This window comes from Lynx rufus, unplaced genomic scaffold (assembly GCF_022079265.1).
Source record: "Lynx rufus isolate CCGP_SWC_20201006 ecotype Redwood Valley unplaced genomic scaffold, mLynRuf1.p SCAF_1, whole genome shotgun sequence".
In the NCBI taxonomy this organism is placed as follows: domain Eukaryota; kingdom Metazoa; phylum Chordata; class Mammalia; order Carnivora; family Felidae; genus Lynx; species Lynx rufus.
Genome location: NW_025814823.1, coordinates 75,945,038 through 75,959,089, shown reverse-complemented (window position 1 = coordinate 75,959,089; position 14,052 = coordinate 75,945,038). Strand labels below are relative to the sequence as shown.

Below are 14,052 nucleotides of genomic sequence, written 5' to 3'. Positions count from 1 at the left end.
AAGCACAAACTGTGTCCAACCTGATTTGAGTATGTGGCCGACATGTTTTCAAACTGAGTGAGATGAGTATGTTACTACAAGAACAACCACGAAGAGTAAAACTTGAGCGTCCAATCTAAATTAGAATTTTGGAAAAATTGTATTGGCCACCATGGGTTTGAAGCTGTCACAGACTTTCAAGTATTTTTAGTTGGGATGATTGACATTGGCAGATGTTATTATTATTATTTTGGGGGGGGTTGCACAACAAAATTTGTCAACACTTGGGAGATCTGCATAACTGAGTGAATGAATCTTTTTCAAGGGATCATGATCCTACAAAATCATACACATGTAAAAGGTCTTTTCAAAAGGCAAGGTAGGCCAATGCATTTAATAGAACAAACTACAGAAAATTTATTGATAAGGTTTCAGATGCCACATTACAACAAAAATAAGACACTACTCTGAATTGAGTTTGAGTGTAGCATCAGTGAATGTCTACAAATATCTGAAATGATTATTAGGTAAATACTCCTTTTTCCCAATGATGCATCTATATTTCTGTGTGAGGCCATATTTCCTTAATATGCTTCACCCAGAGGAACATATTGAAACAGATTAAAAGCAGAACCTGTATGAGAACCCAGCTGTCTTCTATTAAGCCAGACATTAAAGAGATTGGCAAAACTGTGAAACAATGCCCCTCTAATTGAATTCTTTTGTTTTAAAAATATATAGTTATTTTTAAATATGTTATTTATGTGACTATGCTTTGGCATATTATTATTTTGAATAAGTTATTTAATATTTTTAAATTTTATGAGACTAAATTGCGTAGATAGTAAATATTGATAGAGATGATAAAAACGAAAGTTCTTTGGAATCCTCAATAATTTTTGAGAATGTAAAGAGATTTGACATCAACATACTGAGAACCTCTGTTTATTAGTTTCCTAGGGCCGCCATACCAAAGTACCACAAACTGAGAGGTTTAAACAACAGAAATGTATTGTTTCATATTTCTGAAAGCCATAAGTTCAATCAAGGTTCTGATTAGGTCACGTTCTTCATGAAAACTCTCGGGGCCAGTCTATTCTATCCCCTTCTCTTAGCCTTTGGTGTTGCCCGGAATCTTTGGCATTCCTTGGCTTGCAGCTACACAGCTCCAAATTTCTGGTGTCTTCTCTCTGTGCATCTGTGTATCTCACATGACCTTTGTCACTGTGTGTATCTGTATCTGTGTTTCTTGGGCATCAGTCATATTGGATAAATGCTCCCCACCCCCGCCTACCGCGGTATGACCTTATCTTCGCTTACATCTTAATTAAATCTCAAAGAGTGTTTCCAAATAAGATCCCATCCATGGGTACAAGGAATTAGGATTTCAGTAGATCTTTTGGAGTGTATAATTCAACCAACAATAGCTTGTTTAATAGACCCACTTAGCATGAAGACACATTGCCTTATACCTTTTCTTTTCATTTGTTGTTCTTTCATTGATATATTTGTAAAATCTTCTTTATGTTGTGCTTGGTGCATAGTTGACACTCAATAAATGATTGCTGAATGAATTGGCTACTGAATGAATTGATTAATAAGACCTAGTAGGAACCCTGGAGATTCCTTGGTTATTGCTTCTTTGCATCTCTTGAGACTTCATTCAAGGATCTTTTATTTTTATGGATTGTCTGACATAGCTCCCTACTTGATTTCCTTCTGGAAATGTAGTGTGATATATGGAATGAATGTGGGATTATTTACAGATAAACTTCCCTGTTCACAATACATTCTGTTAGGTGGACGATTTTGAGCCCGTTACTCCACATCCCTGACCCTCATTCTTTCCCTGTAAATATGAGTAGATATAATGCCTTCAGAAATTTTGTAAGAATTAAATTCGATGGGGTGCCTGGGTGGCTCAGTGGGTTGGGCGTCTGACTCCTGGTTTTGGCTCAGGTCATGAAAAGTTGGTTGCTCAGATGAGTCCACTATGAATTCTGAAAGACTGGGAAGGAGATGCATGTTTTTCACAGGTCCTTAGGTGATGATGGTGGGTATACAGGCTTGAGATGTATCTGGAAAATACATACGAAGAAATACATACCAGGAAAAGCAGGCTGATTACATGCTCTGCTGGAACGAATGTCACTTTGTTAACCTACCTGCACATCAAAACGTTTCATTTTTACATGTTTTGTAAGTTTATTTATTTATTTTGAGAGGGAATGTGAGCAGAGGAGGGACAGAGAGAGAGAGGGAGACAGAGCATCCCAAGCAGGCTCCACACTGTCAGCGCAGAGCCCAATGGGGGGCTCAAACCCACAAACCATGAGATCAGGACCTGAGCCGAAACCAAGTGTCTAAGGCTTCACTGACTGAACCAACGACCCAGGTGCCACTGGATATGAAAACCTTTAGTAGCCATCTCAGATAGGGCAGACCCACTTACGGTGACAAATTATATATAACAATACACTACGCATTTCTCGATAAGAGACATTATAATTGATTTCTTTTTAATTTTGTTTTTTGTTTGTGTGTTTTTGAAAAGGGAGTTTGCTGAGAATGGCTACATCTATTTCCTTTTCTTTCCAGTGGAGGGCTGCTTTTTCATCAGAATAAGAATTGAAACTACATCTCCCATTAAATAAAACCATTGACAATTTCCTGCATGGAAAGACACAAAGGCCTCCTTGCGGGGGGGCGGGGGGGCGGGGGGGTAGCATTCTTCCCAAACTTAAACTTTGAAGTTTTGTGTACATTGTAAAACTCCCCAGCTCAGTGCCTGGCAGATAACAATGGCTCAACAATTGTTAGATTCTCTCCACCTCCGATGTCTTCAAATAGAGATTTTAAAACCCGGATATGCTAAGATCCAATAAGACGTTTTGCTTCCTTTTTTTCCAGAGCCTCCTGGGTATGCAGTGGGGACAATGTGTCAGTAGTAGTTTGTATGTATCTATGGTAGTTAGAAGCACTCTGAAGCTATATACTTAAAGCTAATTATTAACAACTCAAATAGCATTTCAAGAGCAAAGGGAATCAGAACTAAATGCTTGTGTTTCAAAAATGACGGAGCCAAGCCGTAATGTTGGCACTTTGCAGTACTTTGTTATCTACTTGTCTGTACATTTCAGGAAAATATTTCTACTTTTAAAGTTCAAAATGAGCTAAAGCTTAGCTTCAAAGGGCAGCACAGCGATGCTTTATACTTTTGTTTTATTGGTAGCACAACAGCGTAGAACATCTGAGCCCACGTTGCAAATGACATCCTCTGGTCTTTTCCGACAGACACTTTCGTCCAGTGTTCTTTTGAAATCAAACAAAATCTTGGTACGCTTTTTGCCCAGATAGCACAAGTTTGAGATCTTTCTGTAAGGTGGAATCGAATTTTAAAGGAGGCAGGAGCCGGAAAGAAAGAAGAACCCTTCGAATCTTCCAGTCACTGCTGGGTGAACCATGGCAGCCTGACTACCTGAAAATGCTACCTGGTTATCGTGCTTTAGTGATGGCTCCAGACGGGGTCACAGGGCGGCTCAGCTGCCTTCCCGGAAGGGCTCTACTCTAGACTTGTTTGTCATACTTGTTAGATGCACCCACCGCTTCATTGTCTCTGGCCACAGGTACAAGAGGAATAAAAAAAGGCTATGCGATTTTCTCCCAGCAATTGGATAGAGTGCAAAGAAGATGCAAATGTGTGGAGTTTAACTGCAGCAGTCTTTAAAAAAAATCTTAACGTTTTCACTCTTTTTTAGGATTATCATGCAATAAAATTACCAAGGAAGAGGATGTACTTTTAACTGGCACGTTAAAGAAAATAAAACTACAGAAAGCCTTCCACGTTCTCCTTCAGGGGCAGTCTATGTGAAGGGGAGGCTTCTTTCTTCCTTATTTAAATTCCAGTTAGTTAACATATAGGGAGAGACGTGTTAGAAAGGGCGCCACGTTCTAGAGAAGGGCCCTTTTGCGTTCCCACAGCTCCAGTAGCACGTCGCACGTGAAGACGCTCGTCTTGGATTTCCATCAGATTTATGAGCATGCGAAGGCACCCAGCAGGTCTGCAATTGTTGTACCAGGCTGTGTATGAGGCTTTTCTATAGAAGTCTAAGTGGGTTAGGTTGCTAGCTACTTTGAGCACGAAGAGCATCGAATGATAAAGAAGTGTGTGGTACACATATGTGTAGGTATGCTAACATGCGTAGACACACGGGTTTAGAGTACATCTCAGGGGTGCCTGGCTGATTCAGTTGGTTACGTGCCCACGTCTTGGTTTTGACTAAGGTCAGGCTCTCATGGTTCATGAAATCGAGCCTCGTGTCGGGCTCTGCGTGGCCAGCACAGAGCCTGCTTGGGATTCTCTGCGCCCCCCCCAGCCCCTCCCCCATTCAAGCGCGTGTTCCCACGCGCACGCTCTCTCTCTCTCGAAATAAATAAACAAAAAAATAAAGTACATCCCAATAACTAGACAGTTGAAGTGATACAATCTCCAAATTAAAGTATTTAGAGTTCACTTAACACATAGTTATTAATTATTTCCTACATATATACCTGACACTATGACACTAGCCAATGCAATTAAGCACATGACATGGCCATCTGCTCCCTGGAGCTCAGAATTTCTAAATCTCTAGTATTTTCATTTCACCGAAGTGGTAAGCCACAGCGTGTGTTGAATTCTATCAAAGGAGGACGAGGGGAAACACGTCACAACAACTGACCAAGGATCAGGGCAAATGAAGGATATACATGTTGCAGTCATTTCCAACATCATAAATGGCCAGCGCTTTAAGTACCACAGAACCTTAAAAGGGCTCAGAAGTTCACATCAGAATCTGACAACAAATCTTCTTTATCCCCTTCTAATTGATTCCACTGTTTTTATTGCCAACAGTAGAAAAAAAAATCTTCAATTTTTCTTTTCTTTCACGTGAATATTAATATTTCGAAGTAACTTTTTATTACACTTTTTAAAGAACTGCATAGCTAACAGGTCATCAAAAAATGATGAAAGAGATTTTGTGCCTAACTCCATAAACCAAGAACTATTTAAATAGATTTCCTTTAGAAAAATCCCAAAGACATTTTCTTTAAAATTTGGTTTGAGTTTATTAGTATAGGAAATAATCTATTCTGGGTCTTTGGGGATAAAAAAGATTAATCTTACCAACTAAGACTTTATATCCCAGTGGTAGAGATAACACCAGTGTATAAGTCAATATAATATAATCTAAGAGGAAAATATTAAATATAACAATAACAGTACACTTACGTTTTAAAGTGAATTCAGAGGCGAAATTCTTTCAGAGGATTTAATTCTTTTCAATGAATCTTTCTTGATCGGATGGGATATATGAAAAATTTTGCTATGTATTGGGATTTTGAAGATGAGTTTGGAATAATCTTTGGCCTCAGGGTGGGTAATACACGGTGGAGAAGATAACTGTGAATCAGGGAATAGAAGAGAGGGAAGAATGCAGAAATGTGAAGATGTTAAAAAACAAACGAGTTTTCCTGTTTTTGCTAGAAAATATTATGAGGATGGGCACCCAAGGCCCACTAATGAGCACATCAGATAGGAATGCCTTACTGAGGGAAGGCTACTTGAAAAGGACAAGTAGGAGGAAAGATTGGAAAATCGAACAGAATCAGGTGCCTCTGAAGGCTCCAGTCTAAGCATTTGAAATGTTCAGACTAAAGAAACCTAGAGATAGGTAGAGACTTGTTTGTAAGTGAAACCACTGGACGGGAGGGAAAGGATTTGAGGAAAGTTACGAGGGGGTCATGGGGTATTCTCAGGGGGATTGTAAAAAATGGAGGCAAAAATGCCTCCCAGGCAAGATTAATGCTTAGGTAAAAAATGCTCTGAGAACAAAAAGGGGGCGGAGTCAAAGCTCAGGCCGAGTATTGAAACATGGCTGACGTGGAGGCTGGTGCAATTAATGCAGAAATAAAGGAATTGGAAGAAAGACTTTGGAAGAACTGGCAGACTGAACTTGAAATGCTGGTGACTTTCTATGGTGACTGTCCAGCAGACAATTACCAATGTGGGGCTGGATCTCAGGAAACAAGCAGGGGTGGAATACACATTTTGTAAATTATCTGAAGAGAACTGTAATGTGCAGTCACGAGATTAACAAGATTGCGATGAGACACGAAGCCAAGGGTAGATCTCAGAACAGCCACGGTGGGAGTAGGGCAGTGAGACACAAAAGGAAGCAGGCAAAGGAAACAGAAGAGGGCCAAGGTTGGGAAGGGAGTTTACACAAGGCAGCATGGGGTCAGATGGCAGGGCATAAAACAATGTCCCTTTTGGAACGCAACCCGTGTTTTATTTGGAAATAGCCGACATTTATGTTTGGCCTTCATCTTTACCAGGTATACGAGGAATGACCACTGATCCTCAGACATCCCTATTTTGACAATGCATTTGGTTTTCCCTAAGGTAAAACATTGATGCCTAGAATTATGTTTATAACTAGGGTGGATTTAACAGTTTCATGTCACTGTATGGACAGAAATACTAAATCCAGCAAATTACTTCCGGACTTACGCATTTTAGACAGTTGATCTTAGGTAGAGGTAATTAAGCTTGACAGCAGTCGGCGTTGGAGAAGCTTCAACGCCTATAGTGCAGTATCCTGGGCCACACAGGAGACCTGGAAACAAAATAGCCCAGGATTTATGGAGAAGGGGAGTTTGCGTTTGGCTCGAAGTCACTGATGCCTCAATGAAAGAAGGAAGATCTGAGATACTAACTCAGTGCTGTGGACCCATCTCCCTGCTTTCTTCTTTCTCTTTTTATCTTTCCTCTCTTCTAAGTCTTAGGTTAATCTAAGTAGAGGAAATTCACACTTACATAATGAACTAACATGACTTCATTTGAAAAAGTAGCATTATATTCCCAAAAAAATTTTTTTCTCACCACAGCACCTACATGCACACGAATAGAGAAATATATTTAGGAAAGGGATTTTTCTTGACTCCAATTTTCTCTTTCCATCTCAAATACCTCCATTCCCACTATACACTGCTTTGTTTTTTCTGGTTTAGGTCTAGGAAAATGGTAACATCTAAGTATCATGACTTAAGCCTCTAAATATGTGTGTGGGCTGCATTCATATTTGCACAAATTCCATATTTCATGTCTCTGTCTATTCATTTGTTTTATATAACAGATTCATTTATTTTAAATAATGCTAAATTATTTTCCAGACTATTACAAATTGGTCTGTTTATTTCACCCTCACAAAAAACATAAGGGTATTTCTTGGTCTTTACGAAGATATAATACTTTCTGTTTTCTTAGAATTTGGATTGTAATATAGCTGGACTTCTTAGAAAAATAATTTGTTCCAACAAACAAACAAACAAGCAAACAAAACCAGCACCAGGATCCCAACCACCATCCAATTGTGTGATCACTGTCTTCAGAATCTCAGGCTGTTTTTCAAGTCCCTGTTTGTCTTTGGGGTGACCTTTCTTGTGAAAATAGGTCACCTTGTTACTCTGAATATCAATGACAATGCCCTTGACTCCCTCTTGATAGCATGGAATTGAATTGCTCTTCCATTGAGTGTCTACAATAAAGGACTTATTCAGCAGGCTGAACATGGTGTCATTTGAAATGGAGAAAGGAAGCCTTCATTTTCATTCCAATTAGCAAAGAAGGGAGAGAGCTGCGCTCTTCCCCTATTTCTCATTGCCTTGGAAAGGAACGGCACCGAAATTGGACTCCATCACCTGCCTAGACTGGTAGAAATCAACTATATTTGGCAGGTAAGAGGCAGTTTGTGAATCCAGAAGCCTGGCTTTCAAAAATGTCTGTGGTTAGTTATCAACTTGTTCCCCAGAGGGAAACACAGTGTGGTGATCTTTCCCTTAGTGGTAAGATTTTTCTATGAAGCCAAGTTAAGAGTGGAATAGAAGGAGCACGAGGATGTGCTGTGTTTGCCTTGTGTAAATAAAAGGTTCCATGTTGCATGCTAGCTGTTCTTTACTTTTTAGGACAGACAGACACCAAAGAGATACTAATATTGGTAAATGAAGACAATTGCTTATTTTCCCTTATATGTAGGTGCGATTTTTCAGTAATTGCGTGATCTTACTTTTATCTACTCCCTTTCTTGCCATCAAATATGTATTTATGTTGGGAAATTTTGTACTTTGTTTAGCTGCAAAAGATTAATTAAACATAAAGTCTCTGAGCAGTTTAAAAAATGCTATTTGTACCATGTAAAAGCATATCATGTGCCCCAATTAAGTAGTTTCAGAGGTGTATTAACTTCACCGGAATAGAAAAAAAATCATAAAAGGTTTGAGATGAAAAAAAAGAGTGATGTATACAGTCTGAATTTTGTCTACTCTTGTCTTCATATTTGTCTGAATGAACAATAAGACTTCAGACCTCTTTCATTTCTCTGGCGCAGATCAATTCAGGGAAAGGCAGAATTTGAGAAGTTGGGGGAAAAAAAAGAAATACGTGAGGATAGATTTTGGAAGTTACAGATGAGATAAAATGATAAGGCCCGATGGAAAAGGGCTTTGAGGTTTCCGAGCAATTTTAGAAGAATAGTTATAAAGAAACCGTCATATGACAAGTATTACAGTGGATAAATATAATGAGGGCAGAGCTGCGTGATTATTTTGCACAGGAGTTAGCATAACTGCGTCAGATAGACAGATAGTAAACATAGTGTATCATCAATGCTTTAAAATTTATCTAATCAAGAAGATCTTGTAATTCGAAAAAAAAGTTACTCAAGATAAAGTGATCTTTCGTATTATAGACAAGGAAATTACGAGAAAGACCTGATGTGAATGTTAAAAATGCTGTTTTGTCGTAAGTGTCTTAATTTGAATAATTAAACATTATTTTTTTATGATGAGCGATTCTGAGCAAACCATACCTATAGTAGTGTCATGAAAGGGTATGCACACCAATTCTATGTTGTACACCTTCTATACTCGCTGATGTTCTGTGGACCGATAGAGTCTATGAGTGTAAGTTATGTATACAATATGCACGGACTAATGACTGGGGAGGAGGGTCTTGAATATCAGGAAGTAAACTGAATGAATCAAGTCAAAATCTGGTTAAGAGCCCTTCATTAGCTGTTCCTCCCTATTATCCCAGACTGCTAACCTTGATTGGGTAAAATGCTGTGGGTCTAAATGCACATCAGGTGCAAAACCTGAGTCTTCTGTGGCCTCATTCTGGATGAGACCCCTAGAACCACCATGGAGGGTGAGGGAGTTTCCCATTAAGCAAGAGTGGTAGGGTTTTCCTCGTTGCTACACAGAATTGTTTGGTTTTCTCTCTATAGTTTTAATTACAACTGGAATGTTGAAATTACAACATAAAGATCAGTTGGTCTGTCCATTCTTTTGGTTATTCGTTTAATCAACTAGAACTGAGTCTTCAACTTCCTGCATCGAGTATCGGGCTGGATGCTGACGTGAAAGGAGAAGTGGAACACATGGTGCTCGTCATCATGGATCCTGGAGTCTTCTAGAAATCAAACAAACGTAACAAGAAAGTTACAGTCAGTTATTATAATGATAATCACAATGCCAAGTTCCGGAAAATACTGTGAAGAGGAGGCGGGGCCAGCTTGGTCAGTGCACAGCCTGCGTGGTCGTTCAGGGTCCATTGTTTAGAAGGCCTACTTCTGCTGGCATCTTCGAAGTTGTAAATGATTTTCCAACAAGGGGCTCCGTATTCCCCCTTGGCACTGGACCCTGAAAACTATGTAGCTGGTTCTGAGAAGATGCTACAATAGAGAAAAACAAGGGAATACTTAGGTTAGATATGGTAATGAGGGAGCACTACCTCGGAGAAGGCCATTCCAATCACGTTTCTCCTAAGTCCTAAGGGTAGGCGAAAAATAACCAGACCAGCCCTTTCCCTGTTCCTGTACTGCCTGTGGCTCTGGTTAAATGGGTGATGGTCACAAGAATGAACACATTAACTGGTAGAAGGAGGCAGATGGGCACCTGATATATTTCCACCCTTTTTTGAAAACTGTGAAGAAATCCTTTTCAAACATGGACAAAGGGTATAAAATTCACAAAACGGTAAATAAAATAGGCCAACAAAATATTAAAAGACGGCTCTCTCAATACTCAGAAATATAAAAAGTAATCCAACATCAGATAATGGACCTGTCAAGTTGGCAATAAAAAAAAAAATGTGAAATCCAGATTTGGTGTGTTAGTCAAAGTTCTTGTTGCAGGAAGTACAGGTTTATCTGGATTATGCTGGGATGGTTTTTAAGAAAGTAGTTAGATAACTCACAGAGTTGGGGAGGGGTATTAGAGGGCAAGGCCTCAAATCGAGCTTGATAGAGTAGTGCCCCAAACCATGCTCAGGAAAGCTTTCCAATCAGGGCCTGGCAGAATGGCTCTCGCAAAGAAAGGTGGGAAGAAGAAGGGCCATCCTGCCATCCACGAGGTAGTGACCAAAGGAGACACCATCAGCATTCTCAAAGACATCCAAGGAGTGGCTTTCAAGAAATGTGCCCCTCAGACACACAAATCTGGAAATCTGCCTTTGAGAATATGGGAGCTCCAGGTGTGCACAATGACGCCAGGCCCAACAAAGCTGTCTGGGCCAATGGGACGAGGAACGTTCCAGACCATATCCAGGTGTGATTGTCCAGAAAATGTAACGAGGAGGCAGATTCACCAAACGAGCTGTATGCATTGGTCACCTATGTACCTGTCACCAGTTTCAAAAACCTACAGGCAGTTACTGTGGATGAGACGTAGCTGCTCTGATTGTCAAATAAAGGTATAAAACTAAAAAAAAAAAATTGTCTTGAAAAGGAAACCACCACAGCTGCTAGTGTCCCATGTAACGAAAGTAAAAACCATCATCATTTCCTTTCCACTTATGACACTTCTGGATCAGGAAACTTGAAACCGCTTTACCCAGCATCCTGGTACTCATTCCATTATGGCTTGCAGTACAACAGATTTTGTAAAGGGCTTTTTTCCTCAAGCCACCTGTCACACATATAGTATGACCCATGTTACAGCAAAAAAAAAAAATGAATTGGACTCGTTGAGAGCCCAAAGTCTGTATGTATCAGAAGATAAGATGAAGCCAGAGGTGAGAAAATATATTTGCAGCTTGTTTGACAAAGAACTTCTATGTAAAATATCTAAAGAATTCCAAAAATCCACAGTGGAAAGGAAAATGACACAATAAAAAAAAGTGACACGTAGAATTTATCTTATAAAGCAGCAATTCCATTCCCAGGTGTATACGCAAAAGGATTGAAAACATGAACTTGAATAAGTACACATACACACGTACTTGTAGCAGCACAAGTCACAATAGCCAAAAGGTCGAAATAACCTAAATGTCCAAAAGCAAATGAATGGATAAGCAAACTGTTGTATACATACGATGGACTATCATTTAGCCATAAAAAGAAATGAAATAGTGATACATGCGGCTACATGGGAAAACCTCCAAAATATTGTTATTTATACCCTTACATCCTTCCAAGGGCATTCTAGTGGGAAAAGGACAGGCACAAAAGGTCACACATTATATAATTCAATTTATGTGAAAGATCTGGACTAGATCAATCCATAGAGACAAAACACAGATTGGGGTTGGCAAGGGGTTAGGATGGGTGGTGAGCGGGAGCATCGTTCAGTGGGTATGGGGTTTGATTTGCGTCGATCAAGGTGCTTTGGAATGACAGGGAGATGCTGTGTACAATGTGGTGAATGTGCTGGATATCACCAAGGTGTTCAATTTTAAATGCTTAATTTTATGTTATGTTAACTTCACCTTAAAAATTATTTTTAGGGGCGCCTGGGTGGCTCAGTCGTTAAGCGCCTGAGTACGGCTCATTTCAGGATCTCACGTCCTTGAGCTCGAGCCCCACGTCGGGCTCTGTGCTGACAGCTCAGAGCCTAGAACCTGCTTCGGATTCTGTGTCTCCATCTCTCTCTGCCCTTTCCCTGATCACACTCTGTCTCTGTCTTTGTCTCTCTCAAAAATAAACATTAAAAAATATTTTTTTAAATGTATGGTCAAAGACATATCTGCTTCACCAAAAAAAAAAAATTAAAAATTAAAAAAGATGTATAACATGAGAGCCAATGTACAAGCAAAAAGGTCGACAGCTCAGAGCCTGGAGCCTGCTTCAGATTCTGTGTCTCCCTCTCTCTCTGCCCCTTCCCTACTCATGCTCTGTCCCTCTCTCTCTCTCAAAAATAAATAAACATTAAAAAAAATTTAAAAAAAAGAGACTGGGCACGCAAAAGGATGTACTGGTTATTTCATTATATAATGTCCACATACTTTCACAACTCTAGTGTCAAATCAAAAAGAGGTTTTGGGTGGGTGCATTAAAAGGGGAGGCAATTATCATCCGAGGTGTTGGAATGCTCAATATAGTAGGGTGTCAGTTGCTTGAATGTAAAGAATTACCAAAATTCATACAGCTGAACCCTTAGGATGTGCCCATTTCGTACATTGATGATGCTATTTTCCCTTTGTTAAACTCTGTGATTTTGTTCCACGTATCTCCAACATAACTAATTTTATGACATTATATTGCTGTGGACAATAGTGTCCTAGCTATTTCCCTTCCTATAACAGGAATATCTATCTATCTATCTATCTATCTATCTATCTATCTATCCATCTCTCTATCTATCCAGTTTGAATATATATTTTGCTGTTTTTCTTTCAAAGATGAGTATTATACCTGTGCCCGGTCTCATTTGGCATGCTAATAGTCATACACCTGCTGATTTGCCATCATATGACATAATTTCCTAAAGTGCCACCTGTGATCGAACATATTGTAAAGCTTCAATGTAAAAACTTTATGAATATTAAAAGCAAATGCTAACGCTTCCTTGAATGTACTTGGCTTCAGATGCTACTCGCCGTGCCTAACCCAGGTGTTGATTTAAAATTCAGTGGCACAAAACGATTATCTATCATTCTCAATTATCTCATATTCTTTTAATTCTTGATGCATCTAAGACAGAAGCCTGGGAAACACTTCCTTTCCAATTGACCATATAGCACATTTTGTCATTAAAGGCTGATGCTTCATCATTTGGAATTTCATTCTAAACAAAGATTCATAAGTGAGCCTAACAGCAGCTGCCTTGTCAGGTTTGTGAAAGGGAAAAATTAAATCTACTATATTTATTCCAAGCTCCCTCGGTAATGGATCTCATATGAGAGCTTAATTTTATTTTCTGTTTATCAGAAATACGGCCTATCAAAGACACGGTATGCAGGTAATTATGTAAAGCCATCACACAGATGGCGGGTAATAATAAGAAATTGTTGATGAAAATCTGTCCCTTTAACAAGCAAAGAGAAATGGCATTTGACTCTCCTTCTTATAAATTATAATACCTAGTGCTTGTTAAGTTTTTCACCAGAAAAAAAGAGATCTGGCACAGATAATACTTTGAAGAGGTGAAACAACTCACAGTCCTTCATGTATTCTATCAGTGTAGACAGGAGACATTGACAGAGACTGGGTAGATGATAGATGATAGATAGATAGATGGATAGATAGAATGATAGACAGATGATACATAGACAACATAGAAAATTAAAATTGTCCAAAAGTATGCAGCCACATACTCATGATGAGTCTTCTATGGATGACGTTTATCCTTCCTAAACAATTAACAATTTTTGTTTGTTTATTTATTTATTTTGAAACAGACTGAGCAGGGAGGAGGGGCAGAGACAGAGGGAGAGAGAGAATCCCAAGCAGTCTCTGTGCCTTCAGCACAGAGCCCCATACGGAGCTTGAACTCATGAACAGTGAGATCATCACCTGAGCTAAAACCAAGAGTTGGACGCTCAACCAACTGAACCAAGGCACCCTTATCCTTCTGAAACAATTTTTTTAAAGTGAACTTCTTGGACGCAGATTGTGGCATTGGCCCATGACTTCATTTTTAGTCTCATGTGTACTGTTCTTGTTAAAATGGTAGATGGGTAGGATCATTAGTTCAAATTTTTGTTCCTTTCTTCATTGAGAAGTATTTTTAAAGAGACTGACACGTTCCGGGCAC

The 14,052-nt window shown here is 39.3% G+C and overlaps 1 pseudogene; it reads left to right on the top strand.

Moving 5' to 3' along the window:
• Positions 1-10,378: 10,378 nt before the first annotated feature.
• Positions 10,379-10,749, top strand: LOC124516312 (60S ribosomal protein L31-like; annotated as a pseudogene).
• The last annotated feature ends 3,303 nt before the right edge of the window (positions 10,750-14,052 follow it).